The sequence below is a fragment of the Gossypium hirsutum genome, chromosome A04, assembly GCF_007990345.1.
Source record: "Gossypium hirsutum isolate 1008001.06 chromosome A04, Gossypium_hirsutum_v2.1, whole genome shotgun sequence".
In the NCBI taxonomy this organism is placed as follows: domain Eukaryota; kingdom Viridiplantae; phylum Streptophyta; class Magnoliopsida; order Malvales; family Malvaceae; genus Gossypium; species Gossypium hirsutum.
Genome location: NC_053427.1, coordinates 46,445,813 through 46,472,158, shown reverse-complemented (window position 1 = coordinate 46,472,158; position 26,346 = coordinate 46,445,813).

Below are 26,346 nucleotides of genomic sequence, written 5' to 3'. Positions count from 1 at the left end.
TGAATTTCATTACTAAAAGTGGTATTTGGCTATGTGGCATTATGTTAAATTTTGGATGTTGTTTTAGGGGCTGAATAAATTATGTAATTAAAGCGTAATGAGTCTAGTTTCTTATAAAAGAAACTGTGTAAGCAAAGGAATTGCTGATAATGAGATATTTAAAGTTGTGTGAGACAGTGTCAGAATGACTCCAAAATCCCCTGTTCTATTTTTAGTAAATAATTATAAATTGTACAAAAATTGTTATAAGACAAACTTTATATGCTTAGACTCCTTAATGAGTCTAGTTTCAAATGAAATAAACAATAACATATTGTAAATTCTGTACAATGAGGGATTTGATTCATAGTGAAGAGTGATCAGTATAGTCAAACAGTGATATAGGGGAAACTTTAAGAAAAATCTGGTATTGATTGGCCAAACCAAAAATTCTGAACATTTTATGGATAAAATATGTATGAGTCTGTTTTTAGGGAAAATTAACGGTACTTCATTTTGAGTTTTGTAGCTCCAATTACGAATAATTTAATGACTATTGCTTGGGAAAAACAACTTGTAGTGAATTTGTGATTAAGTAGTAAACATTGATAAAACTGTTTGAGTTTCTTATAAACTATCAATTAAAATTTTAATCAAAGTACCGAATCCGTATTAAAGTGAGGCTATAAGCCGTAAATGACTAGTATACCTAGTCAATTTTGTTATGATGAAATTGATGTACAAGATATATATATGTGGTAAAGCCGAATGACTAATGTAAAATATGTATGAGATATATATATGTGGTAAAGCCGAATTGCTAATGTGAAATATGTATGAGCCATGCATATGTGGTAAAGCCAAATGGCTAATGTGAAATATGTATGAGATGTGTATATATATTGTGGCCGAATAACAAATTGTGAAAGGTGTGTATGAGTAGATATTTGATGAGGCAAATGAATTACAAATATGATAGTCGATGTGAATGTTGTAACATGGGATTAAATGTACATGAAACTTGGAAATATATTCCTGGTAAGACCCGATGACTATGTGTGGAGATTATGTCCGGGTAAGACCCGATGACTACGTGTGGGGATTATCCGAGGTAAAGGTCTCACTGATGATTCGAGTAAAGCGTAAGATTATATGACTTCACAGTAACAATTGTTAATAAATACGTTCAATGCGTTAAGTTGGACAGATATGTATTCTAAGCTTATATTTAAGGTTGATTTGAATTAAATCACAAGGTTGTTATGTGATGCATATGTGAGTAAAACAATATGACTGTTTCTATGATTATTGCGCATTTGGTCAATGTGAAAAGTTAGGTGAAAATATGTAATGTACCTATGTTTATAAGAGATCACTATCAAGTGAGAATTTATCTGCTTATTGTGTATTACGTAATTGTGTATATTCGGCCCAAAAGGGCAGTATACCTAGAAAGTGGTTATATGAGAATTCGTAAGATTGACTTTAATTTGGTTGGTCAGGTATGTGTTAAATACTTGTACATGTTAGACCCATCAGAATTAAATCATGATTGTAAAGTGGAAAGCAAATATGAAAATGCCATATGAATATGTGGGTATACAGTTATGGAGAAATATTATAGGATATTGGGAGATATACATTTTGACTTGACCGATGAGGGTAACTATAGATATGAAATGAAATGTTATATATATGAATCAAACAAACAAATTGGTTATATTTGAGTTCAAGAGTTTTTTTTAAATTTGCTTAAGACTTACTAAGCTTATAAAAGCTTACTCTGTTGTTATGTTTCTCTGTTTTATAGATTGTTGAATTTGGCCTTTTGCTCGGGGATCGTCAGCAACTTGTCACACTATCACTATCCACTGCTTGGTACTGCTATGTTTTGGATTATCTTATGGCATGTATAGAATAGACTAGTGGAGGAAGAATATTTTGGTTAATGTATATATGCCATGAGAAAATGGCATCTTTTGTTTACTTAGAGAAGTTTAAATTTTATCCCTGGCTGTGCTTAGTACTTATTTAAATGAATGATCTTTATTTCAAGAAAAAGTTCAAAATTTTACTGTTCTGACATGAGTTACAAGTCCGGTAATGCCCCTTACCTATTCCGGCGATGGTTATGGGATAGGGGTGTTATAGGTCGGATCCGTTTTTTCAACTTGAAGTTTTTAAGAAAACCCATGCCTCTTTCAACGTCCTTCTTAGTGTTTTAAAAGATAGTCTTTGCTAAGTTAATAAAGTGAATGAAAGCTGTGCACCAGGTAGGTATCCGAAACAGAGGAGGTGAGCCCAGAAGGCTGCTTAAGTACCAAGCTCTTGATTGGATCCAATCCTAGACATGCCCACAACCATTGCCACACTTTGGTGCTAGGTTAGGTTTTGAGAAAAACGAGTTGGAATTCATTTAAGTAGATATTTTTGATAAACCGATTAATCGTATCATCTTATTTTGAAAGCAATAATCATTTTGGAAACACGCCCTAGGTCTAACTCATATTGTTTTCAGAAAAATATAGGGTATAAGATAAAATAATCCCAGGAAAATAATTAAATGGCCTTATTACGACCCAAAACCAAATAATAATATTAATAAGATAAAACTTATAAAGAAATAAATCGGCTACTTATTACAATTAAAAGAAACAGAAACAGTAGTGTGGCCATCTCCGAGTCCCTCGCTGCTCCAAACCATCTAAGCTTAAGGATTACCTGCATAGTTAGAAACGGGGTGAGTTTACGAAAACTCAATGTGTAATCCCAATAACATACAAACAGTGAAAACACAGTATCAGTACAATCTGGGCCAAAGCCCTATTTAGTCTTGACATATACTGGGCCGAAGCCTTTCATTTAACGGTTACTGGGACGAAGCCTTTTCATAAATCATATCACTGGGCCAAAGCCTTTTCATAAATCATTTCACTGGGCCGAAGCCTTTACTGTAAATGGTATGGCCCTTAGGCCCATTTCAATATCACATGTAATGTCAATGGATGTATGCAAGCCCATTTCAATATCATATGAAATATCAATGAATGTATGCAAGCCCATTTGGGGAGACTACTCGACCCACCATCCGCTACTCTCCACCCGTACCAACCAACACACCATGTGGGGAATGATTCAACCCACCCAACCAACACACCACTGGCAGCATAGCTGCTTTATCACATATCTGGAGGCCTAGCCTCTTTTAATAACTGGGGCAAAGCACTTTTCGATAAACTGGGGCAAAGCCCTTTTCAATAAACTGGGGCATAAGCCCTTTTCGGTAAACTGGGGCATAAGCCCTTTTCAATAAACTGGGGCATAAGCCCTTTTGCACTTCCTCCATCCATATAAAAACCCAACCCAATGCATTTATGAATACTTCATGTGCATTTCATACATATCATGTGCATTTCATACATATCATGTGCATTTTATACATATCATGTGCATATCATATCAATCATGTATATCATATCCCACGTATCAAATTTATAATTAAACCCTAGGGGTATAATGGTCATTTTTACCTAGGGGCAAAACAGTCATTTTCATACTATAAGGGTAATTTCATAATTTTACCAAATATTGGGGTTTTCCATGTTCATCAACAATTATCAATATTTCCGAATGTTTAAACAATGATCTTTAACCCACTTTATCAAACTCGGGCTTTTGGGCCCAAAACCTCTAATGGGCCCTACAAATGTCGATTTAGCCCACTAAGACTGCTTAATCCAAATTTTACAACAGTACTAACCGTGTTATCATGCAACTTTTCCAAATTCCATTTTCTATCAATTTTACCCAAATGGGCCCAAAAGCCCATTGGGTCCAATTCTAGCCCATTGAGGCCCAACTTACCATCGTGCACAAAATTGTGCTCTTACCTGTTCCACCGATCGAACCATTGACATATCGTATCTATCGCACTTTAAGCAAAGGCAAAATCACAAGTTCCCGAAATACCGGTATTTTAGCATTTTGGCTTCTCAGCAAATATTAATCTAAGCTATTACGAGGGTTAGTAAACACCTGTTACGGGTTGAAGTTGAAACGTTTCCATAATCAATCACTTACGATAACCACCACCTGTCACTCAAACTTAACTATTCCAATATCAATATATGTAAATCCTAAGCACATCAGTCATACGGAACATAAGGGCGTATTCATCATTTTACCATACAAGGGTATTACAGTCACTTTACCCTACAGGGGCTTTACGGTCTTTTTACCTATTAGGGTTATTTTAGTCATTTCATTCTACAAGGGTGTTTTGGTAAATCTACAAATCAAGGGTATTTCTGTAATTTTGTAAATCAGGGATATTTTGGTAATTTTACAAATTAAGGGTATTTCGATAATTCACAAACCAGTGGTATTTTGGTAATTTTACAAACTAGGGGTGTTTTGGTAATTATACCCTATAGGGGTATTTCAGTAATTTCACAATCGAGGGTAAAACGGTAATTTTATAAATCAAGGGTAAAACAGTAATTCTATAAATCGAGGGTAAAATAGTAATTCTATAAATCGAGGGTACTTTGGTAATTTTTACAAGTCGAGGGTATTTCAGTAATTTTACAAATCAGGGGGTATTTTAGTAATTTTACAAACCAATAGTATTTTAGTAATTTTGTAAATCGGGGGTACTTTGGTAATTTGGTAAACTAAATTCTAAACATGGATAATAATACGAATGGGCCTAAAGCCTATTCTCGGCCCAAATGGGCCCACACTCTCGTGTGGCCCTTTTAGCACAAATCTAGCCAGAGATATGAGATTCACCTAGACTAGACCAATATTTACTACACAATCAAACAACTTATCCAATTGGGCCCGTAGGCCCATTGGGCCCACATGACCCCTTTCGGCCCATCGCGGCCCGAAGTAGCCATCCTACAGCTAGAGGAGCGAGAAAATACACACCTGATAGGAGACTAGAGTTAATCCAGCTCCGAGCACTCTTAGCCGACGCCCAACCCAAACGAGCACGCTATACAACGAAAGGGATCAGCCAAGAAAGGTACCTCTACTCTCCTCATGGTTCTCTCTATTTAAAGCCAGCTTCGCATCCCCTCTTATGTTAGCTTCTTGATGTGGGATCCCTCCATCATCAGAGTTTAAATTCAACACCAACTCTTGCCGCCCCCTGTTAGCAAAATAAATGCTCCTAGCTTGCCATGGGATTCGAACCCATGCCTCCCCTCAGATGCTCCACATGCTACTTGCCACTAAACCACAAGGCTTTTTGTGTCATATTTTATCACCAATTAATTATAAGGTCTAAAGGTCAAAGTCCAGGTTCCCTAAAAAAATCCAAAATAAATTGCAAGAGCCAAGGCTTGAACCCAGGCTCCTATACAACCTTAATGACGCCATAACCACTAGACTACATACTTCCTTGTGTCATTTATTTACCACAATAATTTAAAAGGGCCCTCATCCAAGCATCCAAGTTTTTTTTTTCACTTAATACCAAAATTTTTGCTAAAGCCCAAGTTTAAACCCAAGATTTCTCCAACACTTCTCAAAGCCATTAACCACTAAAGCAAACATTTAATTGTTTCATTTCATTGCACAATTAAATACCTATATACAACCTCCTTACGGACCCCCACTCAAGGCCCAATACTTCTAGGCCCAAATTCGGGGTGTTACAAAGCTTTCATAACTTAGTAAGTCATAAGCAAATAAACAACTAAATGACATAATCAAGTCATTTAAATTAAACCAAATTATACTATCATAGTTATTTTAAATCTTAAACTTACAATTTCATGTATTTTATGTATACTCTCACATGTCGATTATTCATGGTCGAATAACATATACATATTTAACAAACTATCATTGTGACAGCCCTAGTGTAACCCTAGTCGGAAAGTGGTTTCGGGACCACAAAACCGAGTCATAAAAATAATTAATTGCTATATTCTATGCTTATTATGTGTGTACATGAGTATGTGGAAGTTTCATTCTCTAATTTTGCCAATTGCATGAGAAATTATTAAATAGGGATCGATATGAGACATGGTGAAATATGATAGGCTAATTTAAAATGGTCTATTAGTGCATGTACCAAAAAGGGTGGTTTTGCATGTCAATTTACCCAAAAGATGAAGAGTGGTCGGCCAAGGGGTGATGGTGCTCCACTTATTCTAATTTAATATGTTTTGTTTAGTTAACAAATGGCTTAAAATAATTATAATAAAATTTGAATAAAAGAGAAAAAGGGAAGAGGAGTGTTCATCTTCTTCTCCATCTTGCCAAAACCGAAACAAAAAGGAAAGAAATAGGGAAGTTTTCATTAAGGCAATTCGGCAACCCTTTTTCTAGTTGGAGGTAAGTTTTGAAATGTTGGTTTTAACTTCCTTTGTATGTTGAGCTAATTGTTAAAATGCATTTCGGCAATGTCATGAAAAATCAAACTTTTATGGTGGTTTGGGCATTAAGCCGTATATCAAGAGGTTAGGAGTAGAGGTTGTTTCATGTTGTATTGAATAAGTAGAGATTATTATGAGGTTGAAATTTGTGGAATTTTAGTTAAGTAATGCTTGGTACATTCGGCCATATAGGTTAATGGAATGTTTATTTTATTTGTTAATTTCTTTTATGAGAAATGGGTAATTGTTAAAGCCGAATGAGTTATGGAAGTTTTTATAAATGTATGAAGTTCAAGGTGCAAAATTTTAGTCTTGATGTTATGGATAATTCGGTTGAGATATGGGGAGAGGGAGTTGTCATTTAGGTTAAGATCAAAGGGATGAGCAATAGGCATTAAAAGGTGAAATGTGTGAAACTTAAAGTGTAAAAACCTATATGTAATTACATAGGAAATGTTAAAAAGCTAACATGGTATATTCGGCCATGTAGAGTACATCCTAGAGATATTATATTTAATTCCCTACAATCGACTAAATGGGTGATTAGTAAGGGTGATTACCGAATATACTAACAAACATATGCATGTGTAATTGGATTGTAAATAGTTAGCAAGGCGGTTAAACTAGTTGATTTATTGATTAAGCTCAAGGAGTTAAAGGAGGAGAATCAAGCAAAGGCAAAGAAAAGATCATCGAGTAGCCGAGTTGGAACCGTCTTACCCAACACAAGGTAAGTCACCAAGCATATATTTTGTATTGATCTAAATAGACATAATGTCTATGTAATTATGCCGAAAGGAATGATAAATTTATATACATGTATGCATGTGGTGATGAAAGTGTTGAATGAAAAGAAAAGAGGTGAGATGTATTGAGTTGTTGATCTCGGCACTAAGTGTGCGGGTATAAACATTTATGATCATGAGATTGGCACTAAGTGTGCGGGTTTAAATTGTACAGCACTAAGTGTGCGAGTTTGATTATATAGCACTAAGTGTGCGAGTTGATTATATAGCACTGAGTGTGCGGACTTAATATATATTTTTGAATCACTATGGACACTAAGTGTGCGACATTATTGAGTTGATCACGGACAGCGGATCGGGTAAGTACCTTGAGTTCAGGGCTAATAGGCGCTATGTTTATATTTGGAGTTGAGCTTGGTAAGTTTGAACCTATGTGACAATTATAATTGAAGTCACGTACATAAGATTTATCGTGAAATAGGTGAAAGGTCGTTTAGTTGTATGATTGTAACGAAAATAAAATGATGTATGAAAATGCCTCAAATATCCTATTGATTAGTATATGGAATGTGAATGCATGACTTGGTATGATATTGAACCGATAGGTCTAAGGAACTATGGTATGGTTCGGTATGGATGGAGTAACTAGCCTCGTTCCATTTTGTTTCCTCTTGTGATAATGTTATTAATGGATGGTAGTGCATTGCTTATGACTTACTGAGTTATATACTCACTCGGTGTTTCCTTGTCACCTATTTTAGGTTTCTTGGACTCGTCTCTTTTTGCGTGATCGGGCCGTCATCGAAGTCATCACACCGGCTAGCAACTTTTGGTATCTTCTTTTTAGTCGGTCTAGGAGAACATTTCGGCATGTATAGGCTAATATGTTTTGTTGAAATTTGGTATGTAAACTTTTAGCCATGCGAAAATGGCATAAATGTTCGGTTGGATTTGGTTCTATAATGTTAGGTCGTAAGTCTTGGTAATTCGATTTTTATGGCATATGTCATGGTTGATTATTTTTGGTGTTAAAATTCATGATATGGCAATAGTGTAGTAGGGAGATGTTTGACAACGATTAGCCTTTGGCATGGCTAGTCATGATCATAATTTGTGATATGTATGATGAATTACTAGTTAGCTAAAGGAGAAATCACGAAATAGGCATAGTTGCTTTAGTAACAGATGCTGGCAGCAGCAGTGACGTGAGATTGAAAAATCACTAAAAATAGTAGTAATGGAATTAATTAATGAATAAATTATGTAATCGAAGCTCGATGAGTCTATTTTCATACAGAAGAAACGAAATGACCATATGAGCTGTATGTTAGGAGATAATTAAACTCTTGTGAAACAGGGCCAGAGCAATTTCTGGATCCCCTGTTCCGACTTTGGAAATTCATTATAAATTAACCAGAGATGATTAGAAGTCATGCCATATGTGCATAGATTCCCCTTTGAGTCTAGTTTCTATAGAAACAAACGACATCAGTATTAAAGCCCTGTACAGGGAGATATCCAAGTCGTAATGCGCAAAGGACAGTGTAGTCGATCCCTGTAACATGGGATACTTTGACTAATAAACTGTACTAATTGGCCCAACCAAAAATTCTACAAAAAAATATGTAGATGGGCATATGAGTCTAGTTTCAGATAAAATTTACGGAACTGGATTTCGAGTTTCAGAACTCAAGATATGATTTTTAAAGCAACTAGTACGCAGATTGGCAGCTTGTCTGGGAAATTTTTTTATAAGTGGTTTGAAGTCTGTTAACACCTCGTGTTCGACTCCGGCGACGGTCTCGGGTTCGGGGTGTTACATTTGATTGGTATCAGAGCTGTGGTTTAGTCGGTTCTAGGACTACCATAGCACGTATGAGTCTAGCTATACATGCCTTAATGTTAATGTTTAAATGTGTGATGACTTCTAACGGTTAACAATTTTTGTTTTGATTAGTAAATGGATCCCGGTGTAGAGAGAACCTTGGCGGATGACGTTGAAAGTGTAGCGGCTACTCCTGCACAAGGGACGCCGCCTGTTGAACCTCAGTCATCTGCGAATAATCAAGGTGAGGGGGCTAAACAAGCCTTCTTTACCATGATGAATGAGTGGGTCGCGCAATATGCCCGAACCAATCCGGCTGTCCAACAATTCCCGAATTTGAATAATCCACCCCAAGAGCCCGTAATGCCATCAGTTACTGGTCCTGTGAGGCTGAGTAAGCCACCTGTAGACTTGATTAGGAAGCGCGGGGCCGAGGAGTTCAGGGCCATAGTTACTGATGATGCTGAAAGGGCCGAGTTCTGGCTTGATAACACCATTCGGGTGTTTGATGAACTGTCATGCACGACCGACGAATGTCTAAAGTGTGCTATATCCTTGTTGCGGGACTCAACCTACTATTGGTGGAGGACCCTGATTTCCATAGTCCCAAACGAACGAGTTACTTGGGACTTATTTCAAACGGAATTTTGAAAGAAATATATTAGTCAACGGTTCATTGATCAAAAGCGTAAGGAATCCTTGGAACTTAAGCAAGGCCGTATGACAGTATCTGAATACGAACATGAATTCGTAAGACTCAGTAGGTATGCCCGGGAGTGTGTAGCTGATGAGGTTGCTGTATGCAAAAGATTCGAAGAAGGATTGAATGAAGATTTAAAGCTACTAGTGGGTATTTTGGAGATAAAAGAATTCGTAACACTAGTCGGACGAGCCTGCAAGGCGGAAGAACTTGGAAAGGAGAAGAAGAAGGCTGAATTCGAAGCTAGAGACTATCGTAAAAGATCAACGGGTAAAGCTCCATTCTCAGCTGTAAAGAAGTTCAGGGAGGACACTAATAAGTCGAGGACGACTGCGGGAATTTCCATTAGAGCACGACCACCGACGGACTCCCGAGCTACTTCGGTAGCTAGTGTGGGCAATAATCGTCAAGAGAAACCTGAATGTCCCCAATGCGGAAGACGACACCTAGGTGAATGTTGGGGTAAGTCTACGAACAGGGCCTGTTACGGATGCGGTTCGAAGGACCACTTCATTAGAGATTGCACGGAGCTTGATGAGAAGAATAAGATTCAAGGTGCAAGACCTAGTGGAGTGACAACTAGAGGTAGACCACCGAGAATTTTAGGAGGTAGGGGTGGTAGTCAGAGAGGGGCCTCTGATACGGCTGCTCTAGCCGAGAACCGTACTCCTGCTAGAGCATATGCCATTCGCGCATGAGAGGAGGCATCCTCCTCTGACATCATCACTGGTACCTTCACTCTCTTTGATACTAATGTGATTGCATTGATTGACCCTGGCTCTACTCATTCATATGTATGTGAAACCTTAGCATCCAGTAAGACTCTACCTGTTGAGTCTACTGAGTTCGTAATTCGAGTGTCAAACCCTTTGGGTCAATACGTACTTGTTGATAAAGTGTGTAAGAGATGCCCTCTAATAATCCGAGAATCCTGTTTTCCGGCCGATTTGATGCTTTTGCCGTTTGACAAATTTGATGTTATTCTTGGTATGGAATTGTTGACCGTACATGATGCAGTGGTGAACTGCAAAACAAAAACCATCGATTTGAGGAGTGCAAATGATGAGGTAGTCCGAGTTGAGTCTACCGATTTGAAGGGGGTGCCAGTGAAACATACCTTGCGTATGTATTTGATAGCAAAGAGACGGAAAGGAAACTTGAATCAATACCAGTGGTTTGTGAGTATTCAGATGTTTTTCCTGAGGAGTTACCGGGGTTGCCACCGGTTCGAGAGGTGGAATTCGGCATCGAGATTGTACCTGGTACCACACCAATCTCAATAGCCCTGTATCGTATGGCATTAACAGAATTAAAGGAATTGAAAGTTCAATTGCAAGAATTGATGGATAGAGGTTTCGCTCGACCGAGTTTTTCTCCATGGGGCGCACCCGTATTGTTTGTGAAAAAGAAGGATGGAACCATGAGATTGTGCATCGACTATCGTCAGTTGAATAAAGTGACCATAAAGAATAAATACCCGTTGCCACGTATTGATGATTTGTTTGATCAATTAAAGGGAGCCTCAGTATTTTCCAAGATAGATTTGAGATCTGGTTATTATCAGTTGAGGGTTCGAGACTCGGACATACCCAAAACCGCTTTTAGAACGAGGTATGGTCACTACGAATTCTTAGTGATGCCGTTTGAGCTCACTAATGCCCCTGCGGTATTTATGGATTTAATGAATCGAGTATTCAGGCCATACATGGATCGATTTGTGGTTGTGTTTATTGATGATATTTTAGTTTATTCACAAGGTGAAGCCGAACACACCGAGCATTTGAGGTTAGCATTACAGATTTTGCGAGACAAGTAGTTATACGCAAAATTAAGTAAATGTGAATTTTGGTTGAGAGAGGTTAGCTTTTTGGGACACGTGGTGTCCGCATCGGGTGTCAGAGTGGACCCGAACAAAATTTCAGCCATACTCGATTGGAAACCTCCAAGGAATGTTACTAAAGTTAGGAGCTTTTTGGGACTTGCCGGATACTACCGACGTTTTGTAAAGGGCTTTTCGATGATAGCTGCACCGTTGACAAAACTACTTCAAAAAGATGTTGAGTTTGAATGGACAGAAAACTGTCGGAAGAGTTTCAATCGGCTAAAGACCTGTTTAACCGAAGCTCCAGTGCTAGTACAACCGGAGTCCGGCAAAGAGTTCGTCATTTATAGTGATGCATCCCAACTTGGGCTAGGTTGTGTGTTGATGCAAGAAGGTCGAGTTGTGGCTTACGCGTCAGACAATTAAAGCCGCATGAGAGAAACTATCCGACCCACGATCTTGAATTAGCAGCCATAGTGTTCGCCTTGAAAATATGGTGACATTACTTGTTTGGAGAAAGGTGTCATATTTATTCAGACCACAAGAGTCTAAAATATCTGATGACTCAATGAGATCTAAATCTATGGCAAAGACGTTGGCTTGAGTTGTTGAAGGACTACGAACTTGTTATTGATTAACACCCGGGAAAGGCTAACGTGGTTGCCGATGGTTTATGTCGGAAAGCACTGTTTGCTTTGAGAGCGGTGAATGCTCACTTGTCCGTCTCACCCGATGGGGTGCTAGTAGCTGAATTAGAGGCCAAACCATTATTGATTCGTCAAATACTTGAATTCCAGAAAGTCGACGCTGAATTGGTCATTAAACGAGCTGAATGTGCTTCGAATGAGGAATCAGAGTTTCAGATTGACGACAATGATTTCTTGACGTTCAGAGGTCGATTATGTGTTCCAAGAAATTCAGAACTTATTTCAATGATTTTGGACGAGGCTCACAGTAGTCGAATGTCAGTCCACCCAGGTAGTACTAAAATGTACAATGACCTGAAACGTCAATTTTGGTGGCCCGGTATGAAACGAGACATTTCCGAATTTGTTTCAAGGTGTTTGATATGCCAACAAGTAAAAGTGGAACATCAAGTGCCATCGGGATTACTTCAGCCGATCATGATACCCGAATGGAAGTGGGATCGGGTAACGATGGATTTTGTATCTGGATTGCCATTGTCATCAAGCAAGAAAGATGCAATCTGGGTCATTGTTGATAGACTAACCAAGTCTGCTCATTTTATCCCTGTCCGTACGGATTTTTCGCTCGATAAATTGGCAGAATTATATGTCTCCCGAATAGTTCGGTTGCATGGGGTACCTATTTCCATCGTGTCGGATAGAGACCCAAGATTTACCTCGCGATTTTGGAAGAAATTACAAGAAGCATTGGGTACTAAGATGCACTTTAGCACCGCATTCCATCCTCAGACCGATGGCCAATCTGAGCGGATAATTCAAATACTCGAGGATATGTTGAGATGTTGTGTTTTAGAGTTTTGTGGTTCATGGGAAAGATATCTGCCTTTGATCGAATTCGCTTACAACAATAGTTTTCAGTCAAGCATTAAGATGGCACCTTACTAGGCTTTATACGGTCGTAAATGCCGTACCCCATTATTTTGGACTGAACTTAGTGAAAGTAAGATCCTTGGGGTTGATTTGGTTAAGGATGCCGAGCAGAAAGTCCGAGTAATTCGCGAAAGTTTGAAAGCCGCTTCGGATCGTCAAAAGTCGTATGCGGATTTGAAAAGAAAAGACATTGAATATCAAGTTGGAGACAAAGTATTTCTCAAAGTTTCACCCTGGAAGAAGGTGCTTAGATTTGGTCGTAAGGGCAAATTGAGTCCAAGGTTCATCGGTCCGTACGAAGTATCCGAACGAGTTGGACCAGTTGCATACCGATTAATTTTGCCCCCTGAGCTCGAAAAGATTCACAACATTTTTCATGTCTCGATGCTTTGACGATATAGGTCCGATCCATCGCACGTAATTCCTCCATCGGAGATCGAGATTCAATCTAATTTGAGTTACGAAGAAGAACCAGTTCGTATTTTAGCACGTGAAGTAAAAGAACTACGAAACAGGAAAATCTCATTAGTGAAGGTACTGTGGCATAAACACGGAATTGAAGAAGCCACTTGGGAACTTGAGGACTCTATGAAGGATCGATATCCAAAATTATTTATCGGTAAGATTTTCGAGGACGAAAATTTCTTATGTGGGGGAGAGTTGTGACAGCCCTAGTGTGACCCTAGTCGGAAAGTGGTTTCGGGACCACAAAACCGAGTCATAAAAATAATTAATTGCTATATTCTATGCTTATTATGTGTGTACATGAGTATGTGGAAGTTTCATTCTCTAGTTTTGCCAATTGCATGAGAAATTATTAAATAGGGATCGATATGAGACATGGTGAAATATGATAGGCTAATTTAAAATGGTCTATTAGTGCATGTACCAAAAAGGGTGGTTTTGCATGTTAATTTACCCAAAAGATGAAGAGTGGCCGGCCAAGGGGTGATGGTGCTCCACTTATTCTAATTTAATATGTTTTGTTTAGTTAACAAATGGCTTAAAATAATTATAATAAAAATTGAATAAAAGAGAAAAAGGGAAGAGGAGTGTTCATCTTCTTCTCCATCTTGCCAAAACCGAAACAAAAAGGAAAGAAATAGGGAAGTTTTCATTAAGGCAATTCGGCAACCCTTTTTCTAGTTGGAGGTAAGTTTTGAAATGTTGGTTTTAACTTCCTTTGTATGTTGAGCTAATTGTTAAAATGCATTTCGGTAATGTCATGAAAAATCAAACTTTTATGGTGGTTTGGGCATTAAGCCGTATATCAAGAGGTTAGGAGTAGAGGTTGTTTCATGTTGTATTGAATAAGTAGAGATTATTATGAGGTTGAAATTTGTGGAATTTTAGTTAAGTAATGCTTGGTACATTCGGCCATATGGGTAATGGAATGTTTATTTTATTTGTTAATTTCTTTTATGAGAAATGGGTAATTGTTAAAGCCGAATGAGTTATGGAAGTTTTTATAAATGTATGAAGTTCAAGGTGCAAAATTTTAGTCTTGATGTTATGGATAATTCGGTTGAGATATGGGGAGAGGGAGTTGTCATTTAGGTTAAGATCAAAGGGATGAGCAATAGGCATTAAAAGGTGAAATGTGTGAAACTTAAAGTGTAAAAACCTATATGTAATTACATAGGAAATGTTAAAAAGCTACCATGGTATATTCGGCCATGTAGAGTACATCCTAGAGATATTATATTTAATTCCCTACAATCGACTAAATCGGTGATTAGTAAGGGTGATTGCCGAATATACTAACATACATATGCATATGTAATTGGATTGTAAATATTTAGCAAGGCGGTTAAACTAGTTGATTTATTGATTAAGCTCAAGGAGTTAAAGGAGGAGAATCAAGCAAAGGCAAAGAAAAGATCATCGAGTAGCCGAGTTGGAACCGTCTTACCCAACACAAGGTAAGTCACCAAGCATATATTTTGTATTGATCTAAATAGATATAATGTCTATGTAATTATGCCGAAGGGAATGATAAATTTATATGCATGTATGCATGTGGTGATGAAAGTGTTGAATGAAAAGAAAAGAGGTGAGATGTATTGAGTTGTTGATCTCGGCACTAAGTGTGCGGGTATAAACATTTATGATCATGAGATTGGCACTAAGTGTGCGGGTTTAAATTGTACAGCACTAAGTGTGCGAGTTTGATTATATAGCACTAAGTGTGCGAGTTGATTATATAGCACTGAGTGTGCGGACTTAATATATATTTTTGAATCACTATGGACACTAAGTGTGCGACATTATTGAGTTGATCACGGACAGCGGATCGGGTAAGTACCTTGAGTTCAGGGCTAATAGGCGCTATGTTTATATTTGGAGTTGAGCTTGGTAAGTTTGAACCTATGTGACAATTATAATTGAAGTCACGTACATAAGATTTATCGTGGAATAGGTGAAAGGTCGTTTAGTTGTATGATTGTAACGAAAATAAAATGATGTATGAAAATGCCTCAAATATCCTATTGATTAGTATATGGAATGTGAATGCATGACTTGGTATGATATTGAACCGATAGGTCTAAGGAACTATGGTATGGTTCGGTATGGATGGAGTAACTAGCCTCGTTCCATTTTGTTTCCTCTTGTGATAATGTTATTAATGGATGGTAGTGCATTCCTTATGACTTACTGAGTTATATACTCACTCGGTGTTTCCTTGTCACCTATTTTAGGTTTCTTGGACTCGTCTCTTTTTGCGTGATCGGGCCGTCATCGAAGTCACCACACCGGCTAGCAACTTTTGGTATCTTCTTTTTAGTCGGTCTAGGAGAACATTTCGGCATGTATAGGCTAATATTTTTGTTGAAATTTGGTATGTAAACTTTTAGCCATGCGAAAATGGCATAAATGTTCGGTTGGATTTGGTTCTATAATGTTAGGTCGTAAGTCTTGGTAATTCGATTTTTATGCCATATGTCATGGTTGATTATTTTTGGTGTTAAAATTCATGATATGGCAATAGTGTAGTAGGGAGATGTTTGACAACGATTGGCCTTTGGCATGGCTAGTCATGATCATAATTTGTGATATGTATGATGAATTACTAGTTAGCTCAAGGAGAAATCACGAAATAGGCATAGTTGCTTTAGTAACAGATGCTGGCAGCAGCAGTGACGTGAGATTGAAAAATCACTAAAAATAGTAGGAAGGGAATTAATTAATGAATAAATTATGTAATCGAAGCTCGATGAGTCTATTTTCATACAGAAGAAATGAAATGACCATCTGAGCTGTATGTTAGGAGATAATTAAACTCTTGTGAAACAGGGCCAGAGCGATTTCTGGATCCCCTGTTCCGACTTTGGAAATTCATTATAAATTAACCAGAGATATTTAGAAGTCATGCCATATGTGCATAGATTCCCCTTTGAGTCTAGTTTCTATAGAAACAAACGAAATCAGTATTGAAGCCCTGTACAGGGTGATATCCAAGTCGTAATGCGCAAAGGACAGTGTAGTCAATGCCTGTAACATGGGATACTTTGACTAATAAACTGTACTAATTGGCCCTACAAAAAATTCTACAAAAAAATATGTAGATGGGCATATGAGTCTAGTTTCAGATAAAATTTACGGAACTGGATTTCGAGTTTCAGAACTCAAGATATGATTTTTAAAGCGACTAGTACGCAGATTGGCAGCTTGTCTGGGAAATTTTTTTATAAGTGGTTTGAAGTCTGTTAACACCTCGTGTTCGACTCCGGCGACGGTCTCGGGTTCGGGGTGTTACATTTGATTGGTATCAGAGCTGTGGTTTAGTCGGTTCTAGGACTACCATAGCACGTATGAGTCTAGCTATACATGCCTTAATGTTAATGTTTAAATGTGTGATGACTTCTAACGGTTAACAATTTTTGTTTTGATTAGTAAATGGATCCCGGTGTAGAGAGAACCTTGGCGGATGACGTTGAAAGTGTAGCGGCTGCTCCTACACAAGGGACGCCGCCTGTTGAACCTCAGTCATCTACGAATAATCAAGGTGAGGGGGCTAAACAAGCCTTCTTTACCATGATGAATGAGTGGGTCGCGCAATATGCCCGAACCAATCCGGCTGTCCAACAATTCCCGAATTTGAATAATCCACCCCAAGAGCCCGTAATGCCATCAGTTACTGATCCTGTGAGGCTGAGTAAGCCACCTGTAGACTTGATTAGGAAGCGCGGGGCCGAGGAGTTCAGGGCCATAGTTATTGATGATGCTGAAAGGGCCGAGTTCTGGCTTGATAACACCATTCGGGTGTTTGATGAACTGTCATGCACGACCGACGAATGTCTAAAGTGTGCTATATCCTTGTTGCGGGACTCAACCTACTATTGGTGGAGGACCCTGATTTCCATAGTCCCAAACGAACGAGTTACTTGGGACTTCTTTCAAACGAAATTTCGAAAGAAATATATTAGTCAACGGTTCATTGATCAAAAGCGTAAGGAATCCTTGGAACTTAAGCAAGGCCGTATGACAGTATCTGAATACGAACATGAATTCGTAAGACTCAGTAGGTATGCCCGGGAGTGTGTAGCTGATGAGGTTGCTATATGCAAAAGATTCGAAGAAGGATTGAATGAAGATTTAAAGCTACTAGTGGGTATTTTGGAGATAAAAGAATTCGTAACACTAGTCGAACGAGCCTGCAAGGCGGAAGAACTTGGAAAGGAGAAGAAGAAGGCTGAATTCGAAGCTAGAGACTATCGTAAAAGATCAACGGGTAAAGCTCCATTCTCAGCTGTAAAGAAGTTCAGGGAGGACATTAATAAGTCGAGGACGACTGCGGGAATTTCCATTGGAGCACGACCACCGACGGACTCCCGAGCTACTTCGGTAGCTAGTGTGGGCAATAATCGTCAAGAGAAACCTGAATGTCCCCAATGCGGAAGACGACACCTAGGTGAATGTTGGGGTAAGTCTACTAACAGGGCCTGTTACGGATGCGGTTCGAAGGACCACTTCATTAGAGATTGCACGGAGCTTGATGAGAAGAATAAGATTCAAGGTGCAAGACCTAGTGGAGTGACAACTAGAGGTAGACCACCGAGAATTTTAGGAGGTAGTGGTGGTAGTCAGAGAGGGGCCTCTGATACGGCTGCTCGAGCCAAGAACCGTACTCCTGCTAGAGCATATGCCATTCGCGCATGAGAGGAGGCATCCTCCCCTGACGTCATCACTGGTACCTTCACTCTCTTTGATACTAATGTGATTGCATTGATTGACCCTGGCTCTACTCATTCATATGTATGTGAAACCTTAGCATCCAGTAAGACTCTACCTGTTGAGTCTACTTAGTTCGTAATTCGAGTGTCAAACCCTTTGGGTCAATACGTACTTGTTGATAAAGTGTGTAAGAGATGCCCTCTAATAATCCGAGAATCCTGTTTTCTGGCCGATTTGATGCTTTTGCCGTTAGACGAATTTGATGTTATTCTTGGTATGGATTGGTTGACCGTACATGATGCAGTGGTGAACTGCAAAAGAAAAACCATCGATTTGAGGAGTGCAAATGATGAGGTAGTCCGAGTTGAGTCTACCGATTTGAAGGGAGTGCCAGTGATAATATCTTCAATGACCGCTCAGAGATATGTGAAAAAGGGTTGTGAAACATACCTTGCGTATGTATTTGATAGCAAAGAGACGGAAAGGAAACTTGAATCAGTACCAGTGGTTTGTGAGTATTCAGATGTTTTTCTTGAGGAGTTACCGGGGTTGCCACCGGTTCGAGAGGTGGAATTCGGCATCCAGATTGTACCTGGTACCACGCCAATCTCAATAGCCCTGTATCGTATGGCATTAACAGAATTAAAGGAATTGAAAGTTCAATTGCAAGAACTGATGGATAGAGGTTTCGCTCGACCGAGTTTTTCTCCATGGGCGCACCCGTATTGTTTGTGAAAAAGAAGGATGGAACCATGAGATTGTGCATAGACTATCGTCAGTTGAATAAAGTGACCATAAAGAATAAATACCCGTTGCCACGTATTGATGATTTGTTTGATCAATTAAAGGGAGCCTCAGTATTTTCCAAGATAGATTTGAGATCTGGTTATTATCAGTTGAGGGTTCGAGACTCGGACATACCCAAAACCGCTTTTAGAACGAGGTATGGTCACTACGAATTCTTAGTGATGCCGTTTGGGCTCACTAATGCCCCTGCGGTATTTATGGATTTAATGAATCGAGTATTCAGGCCATACTTGGATCGATTTGTGGTTGTGTTTATTGATGATATTTTAGTTTATTCACAAGGTGAAGCCGAACACACCGAGCATTTGAGGTTAGTATTACAGATTTTGCGAGACAAGCAGTTATACGCAAAATTTAGTAAATGTGAATTTTGGTTGAGAGAGGTTAGCTTTTTGGGACACGTGGTGTCCGCATCGGGTGTCAGAGTGGACCCGAACAAAATTTCGGCCATACTCGATTGGAAACCTCCAAGGAATGTGACTGAAGTTAGGAGCTTTTTGGGACTTGCCGAATACTACCGACGTTTTGTAAAGGGCTTTTCGATGATAGCTGCACCGTTGACAAAACTACTTCAAAAAGGTGTTGAGTTTGAATGGACAGAAAACTGTCAGAAGAGTTTCAATCGGCTAAAGACCTATTTAACCGAAGCTCCAGTGCTAGTACAACCGGAGTCCGGCAAAGAGTTCTTCATTTATAGTGATGCATCCCTACTTGGGCTAGGTTGTGTGTTGATGCAAGAAGGTCGAGTTGTGGCTTACGCGTCAGACAATTAAAGCCGCATGAGAGAAACTATCCGACCCACGATCTTGAATTAGCAGCCATAGTGTTCGCCTTGAAAATATGGCGACATTACTTGTTTGGTGAAAGGTGTCATATTTATTCAAACCACAAGAGTCTAAAATATCTGATGACTCAAAGAGATCTAAATCTACGGCGAAGACGTTGGCTTGAGTTGTTGAAGGACTACGAACTTGTTATTGATTATCACCCGGGAAAGGCTAACTTGGTTGCCGATGCTTTAAGTCGAAAAGCACTGTTTGCTTTGAGAGCGGTGAATGCTCACTTGTCCGTCTCACCCGATGGGGTGCTAGTAGCTGAATTAGAGGCCAAACCATTATTGATTCGTCAAATACTTGAATTCCAGAAAGTCGACGCTGAATTGGTCACTAAACGAGCTGAATGTGCTTCGAATGAGGAATCAGAGTTTCGGATTGACGACAATGATTGCTTGACGTTCAGAGGTCGATTATGTGTTCCAAGAAATTCGGAACTTATTTCAATGATTTTGGACAAGGCTCACAGTAGTCGAATGTCAGTCCACCCAGGTAGTACTAAAATGTACAATGACCTGAAACGTCAATTTTGGTGGCCCGGTATGAAACGAGACATTTCCGAATTTGTTTCAAGGTGTTTGATATGCCAACAAGTAAAAGCGGAACATCAAGTGCCATCGGGATTACTTCAGCAGATCATGATACCCGAATGGAAGTGGGATCGGGTAACGATGGATTTTGTATCTGGATTGCCATTGTCATCAAGCAAGAAAGATGCAATCTGGGTCATTGTTGATAGATTGACCAAGTCTGCTCATTTTAACCCTGTCCGTACGGATTTTTCGCTCGATAAATTGGCAGAATTATATGTCTCCCAAATAGTTCGGTTGCATGGGGTACCTATTTCCATCGTGTCGGATAGAGACCCAAGATTTACCTCGCGATTTTGGAAGAAATTACAAGAAGCATTGGGTACCAAGATGCACTTTAGCACCGCATTCCATCCTCAGACCGATGGCCAATCTGAGCGGATAATTCAAATACTCGAGGATATGTTGAGATGTTGTGTTTTAGAGTTTTGTGGTTCATGGGAAAGATATCTGCCTTTGATCGAATTCGCTTACAACAATAGTTTTCAGTCAAGCATTAAGATGGCACCTTACGAGGCTTTATACGGTCGTAAATGCCGTACCCCATTATTTTGGACTGAACTTAGTGAAAGTAAGATCCTTGGGGTTGATTTGGTTAAGGATGCCGAGCAGAAAGTCTGAGTAATTCGCGAAAGTTTGAAAGCCGCTTCGGATCGTCAAAAGTCGTATACGGATTTGAAAAGAAAAGACATTGAATATCAGGTTGGAGACAAAGTATTTCTCAAAGTTTCACCCTGGAAGAAGGTGCTTAGATTTGGTCGTAAGGGCAAATTGAGTCCGAGGTTCATCGGTCCGTACGAAGTATCCAAACGAGTTGGACCAGTTGCATACCGATTAATTTTGCCCCCTGAGCTCGAAAAGATTCACAACGTTTTTCATGTCTCGATGCTTCGACGATATAGGTCCGATCCATCGCACGTAATTCCTTCATCGGAGATCGAGATTCAATCTAATTTGAGTTACGAAGAAGAACCAGTTCGTATTTTAGCACGTGAAGTAAAAGAACTACGAAACAGGAAAATCTCATGAGTGAAGGTACTGTGGCATAAACACGGAATTGAAGAAGCCACTTGGGAACTTGAGGACTCTATGAAGGATCGATATCCAAAATTATTTATCGGTAAGATTTTCGGGGACGAAAATTTCTTATGTGGGGGAGAGTTGTGACAGCCCTAGTGTGACCCTAGTCAGAAAGTGGTTTCAGGACCACAAAACCGAGTCATAAAAATAATTAATTGCTATATTCTATGCTTATTATGTGTGTACATGAGTATGTGGAAGTTTCATTCTCTAATTTTGCCAATGCATGAGAAATTATTAAATAGGGATTGATATGAGACATGGTGAAATATGATAGGCTAATTTAAAATGGTCTATTAGTGCATGTACCAAAAAGGGTGGTTTTGCATGTCAATTTACCCAAAAGATGAAGAGTGGCCGGCCAAGGGGTGATGGTGCTCCACTTATTCTAATTTAATATGTTTTGTTTAGTTAACAAATGGCTTAAAATAATTATAATAAAAATTGAATAAAAGAGAAAAAGGGAAGAGGAGTGTTCATCTTCTTCTCCATCTTGCCAAAACCGAAACAAAAAGGAAAGAAATAGGGAAGTTTTCATTAAGGCAATTCGGCAACCCTTTTTCTAGTTGGAGGTAAGTTTTGAAATGTTGGTTTTAACTTCCTTTGTATGTTGAGCTAATTGTTAAAATGCATTTCGGCAATGTCATGAAAAATCAAACTTTTATGGTGGTTTGGGCATTAAGCCGTATATCAAGAGGTTAGGAGTAGAGGTTGTTTCATGTTGTATTGAATAAGTAGAGATTATTATGAGGTTGAAATTTGTGGAATTTTAGTTAAGTAATGCTTGGTACATTCGGCCATATGGGTTAATGGAATGTTTATTTTATTTGTTAATTTCTTTTATGAGAAATGGGTAATTGTTAAAGCCGAATGAGTTATGGAAGTTTTTATAAATGTATGAAGTTCAAGGTGCAAAATTTAGTCTTGATGTTATGGATAATTCGGTTGAGATATGGGGAGAGGGAGTTGTCATTTAGGTTAAGATCAAAGGGATGAGCAATAGGCATTAAAAGGTGAAATGTGTGAAACTTAAAGTGTAAAAACCTATATGTAATTACATAGGAAATGTTAAAAAACTAACATGGTATATTCGGCCATGTAGAGTACATCCTAGAGATATTATATTTAATTCCCTACAATCGACTAAATGGGTGATTAGTAAGGGTGATTGCCGAATATACTAACATACATATGCATGTGTAATTGGATTGTAAATATTTAGCAAGGCAGTTAAACTAATTGATTTATTGATTATGCTCAAGGAGTTAAAGGAGGAGAATCAAGCAAAGGCAAAGAAAAGATCATCGAGTAGCCGAGTTGGAACCGTCTTACCCAACACAAGGTAAGTCACCAAGCATATATTTTGTATTGATCTAAATAGACATAATGTCTATGTAATTATGTCGAAAGGAATGATAAATTTATATACATGTATGCATGTGGTGATGAAAGTGTTGAATGAAAAGAAAAGAGGTGAGATGTATTGAGTTGTTGATCTCGGCACTAAGTGTGCGGGTATAAACATTTATGATCATGAGATTGGCACTAAGTGTGCGGGTTTGAATTGTACAGCACTAAGTGTGCGAGTTTGATTATATAGCACTAAGTGTGCGAGTTGATTATATAGCACTGAGTGTGCGGACTTAATATATATTTTGAATCACTATGGACACTAAGTGTGCGACATTATTGAGTTGATCACAGACAGCGGATCGGGTAAGTACCTTGAGTTCAGGGCTAATAGGCGCTATGTTTATATTTGGAGTTGAGCTTGGTAAGTATGAACCTATGTGACAATTATAATTGAAGTCACGTACATAAGATTTATCGTGGAATAGGTGAAAGGTCGTTTAGTTGTATGATTGTAACGAAAATAAAATGATGTATGAAAATGCCTCAAATATCCTATTGATTAGTATATGGAATGTGAATGCATGACTTGGTATGATATTGAACCGATAGGTCTAAGGAACTATGGTATGGTTCGGTATGGATGGAGTAACTAGCCTCGTTCCATTTTGTTTCCTCTTGTGATAATGTTATTAATGGATGGTAGTGCATTGCTTATGACTTACTGAGTTGTATACTCACTCGGTGTTTCCTTGTCACCTATTTTAGGTTTCTTGGACTCGTCTCTTTTTGCGTGATCGGGCCGTCATCGAAGTCATCACACCGGCTAGCAACTTTTGGTATCTTCTTTTAGTCGGTCTAGGAGAACATTTCGGCATGTATAGGCTAATATGTTTTGTTGAAATTTGGTATGTAAACTTTTAGCCATGCGAAAATGGCATAAATGTTCGGTTGGATTTGGTTCTATAATGTTAGGTCGTAAGTCTTGGTAATTCGATTTTTATGCCATATGTCATGGTTGATTATTTTTGGTGTTAAAATTCATGATATGGCAATAGTGTAGTAGGGAGATGTTTGACAACGATTGGCCTTTGGCATGGCTAGTCATGATCATAATTTGTGATATGTATGATGAATTACTAGTTAGCTCAAGGAGAAATCACGAAATAGACATAGTTGCTTTAGTAACAGATGCTGGCAGCAGCAGTGATGTGAGATTGAAAAATCACTAAAAATAGTAGGAATGGAATTAATTAATGAATAAATTATGTAATCGAAGCTCGATGAGTCTATTTTCATACAGAAGAAACGAAATGACCATATGAGCTGTATGTTAGGAGATAATTAAACTCTTGTGAAACAGGGCCAGAGCAATTTCTGGATCCCCTGTTCCGACTTTGGAAATTCATTATAAATTAACTAGAGATAATTAGAAGTCATGCCATATGTGCATAGATTCCCCTTTGAGTCTAGTTTCTATAGAAACAAACGACATCAGTATTGAAGCCCTGTACAGGGAGATATCCAAGTCGTAATGCACAAAGATCAGTGTAGTAGATCCCTGTAACATGGGAGACTTTTACTAATAAACTATACTAATTGGCCCAACCAAAAATTCTAGAAAAAATATGTAGATGGGTATATGAGTCTAGTTTCAGGGAAAATTTACGGAACTGGATTTCAAGTTTCAGAACTCAAGATATGATTTTAAAGCGACTAGTACGCAGATTGGCAGCTTGTCTGGGAAATTTTTTATAGGTGGTTTGAAGTCTGTTAACACCTCGTTTCGACTCCGGCGATGGTCTCGGGTTCGGGGTGTTACAATCATTCAATTTCCAAGCCAAAATATCTTTATCATAACTAATACATATACACTTATATGTATAAATTCATAAGTCAAAGGATAACAATCACATACATAATTATATTATATGACCGAATACACGCACACATAATATATAAGCAAAATATCTTCAATTTCAAAGCTAAATATCATTATGAGAACACATATACATATACGTATGAATCAAAATATGATATCATAGACATATACATAGTAAAGGCTGGACCTTCTTCACAAGGCAGACATGTTCACATTAGTAACTTAGGTAATTTATATCGCATAAATAATGGTCCACTTACCTTATTTTTCAAATAGGTAATCAACTAACTCATACCTGGTCATTAAGCTCGTTTACCCTTCGTTCACATCTTATCATTGCCCATTGCACAATTCAGAATTGGATAGGAAACTTGGATAATCACAAATATCGTACAATGCCAATGTCCTAGACGTGGTCTTACATGTAATCACATATCGATGCCACTGTCCCAGACAGGGTCTTACTCGCACACATATATCGGAGTCACATATCGATCCCAACGTATAAAACATGATCTTACTCGCATACATATATCGATGCCATGGTGTTACTCACACATCACATATCAGGATCCTATTTCATGACATATGTATCCTAGCTATTCCTAAGGTTCATACGGGGCTTCCGAACGTCGTAACTTTGTCGAAACAATTTCATAAATATTTCTGCCAAACTTATTCACATTTGGCTAATTCATAGATATAATTACATATTTCAATTCAGCATATATAATTCACATTTAACTAAAATTAAGTACATCTATTTACTTATAAACTTTCCTCAAACGATGTAAAACGAAACGGGACGACTAGTCGACAACTTTAGTTTTCCCCCGATCCAAATTTGATTTCTTTGATTCTTGATCTAAACATATTCAAATTGAACTCATTCAAACATATTCCATTCAATTTAGTCCAAAAACACATAAATGGAAAATTACCATTTTACCCTTGACATTTTACACTTTTATAATTAGTCTCTATTACAAAAAACACAAAATTTGCAAAATTTCAAGATACCCATGTTGGCCAAATGTCCTAGTATTCATACAAGTCCATATGTTTCATTTATTTTGCATTTTAGTCCCTCAATTTATTATTTTTTCAATTTAGTCCTAAATACTCAAATCATTAAAAATTCCAATATAAAACATATTAACCCAAATCATATCTTTTATATTTCATCATCAAACAACAAAAATCACAAGCTCTCATCAATGGCATAACTCAAAATATTCATCAAAATGAAAAATTCAAGCATGGGTCTTGAAGATAACTTAGCAACGATCTTAAAAACGTAAAAATTATCAAAACCGGGCTAGTTACATACCTTAATCAAGATCAACCATGGCCGAAACCTAAGCTTCCTTTTTCTTTTCTTTATGTTTTCATATTAGGTCATAAGAAATAAATAATGAACATGGCTTTTAAATTATTTATAATATAATATATATAATAACATATTATTTAATTTACATATATAACCTTTACTAATTAATTTAAACCATTATAACAGAAAGTCTTTACCGTCCATTACTAATTATTACGGGCAAATGCCTCTTAAATACTCAACTTACAAAGAAAACCAATT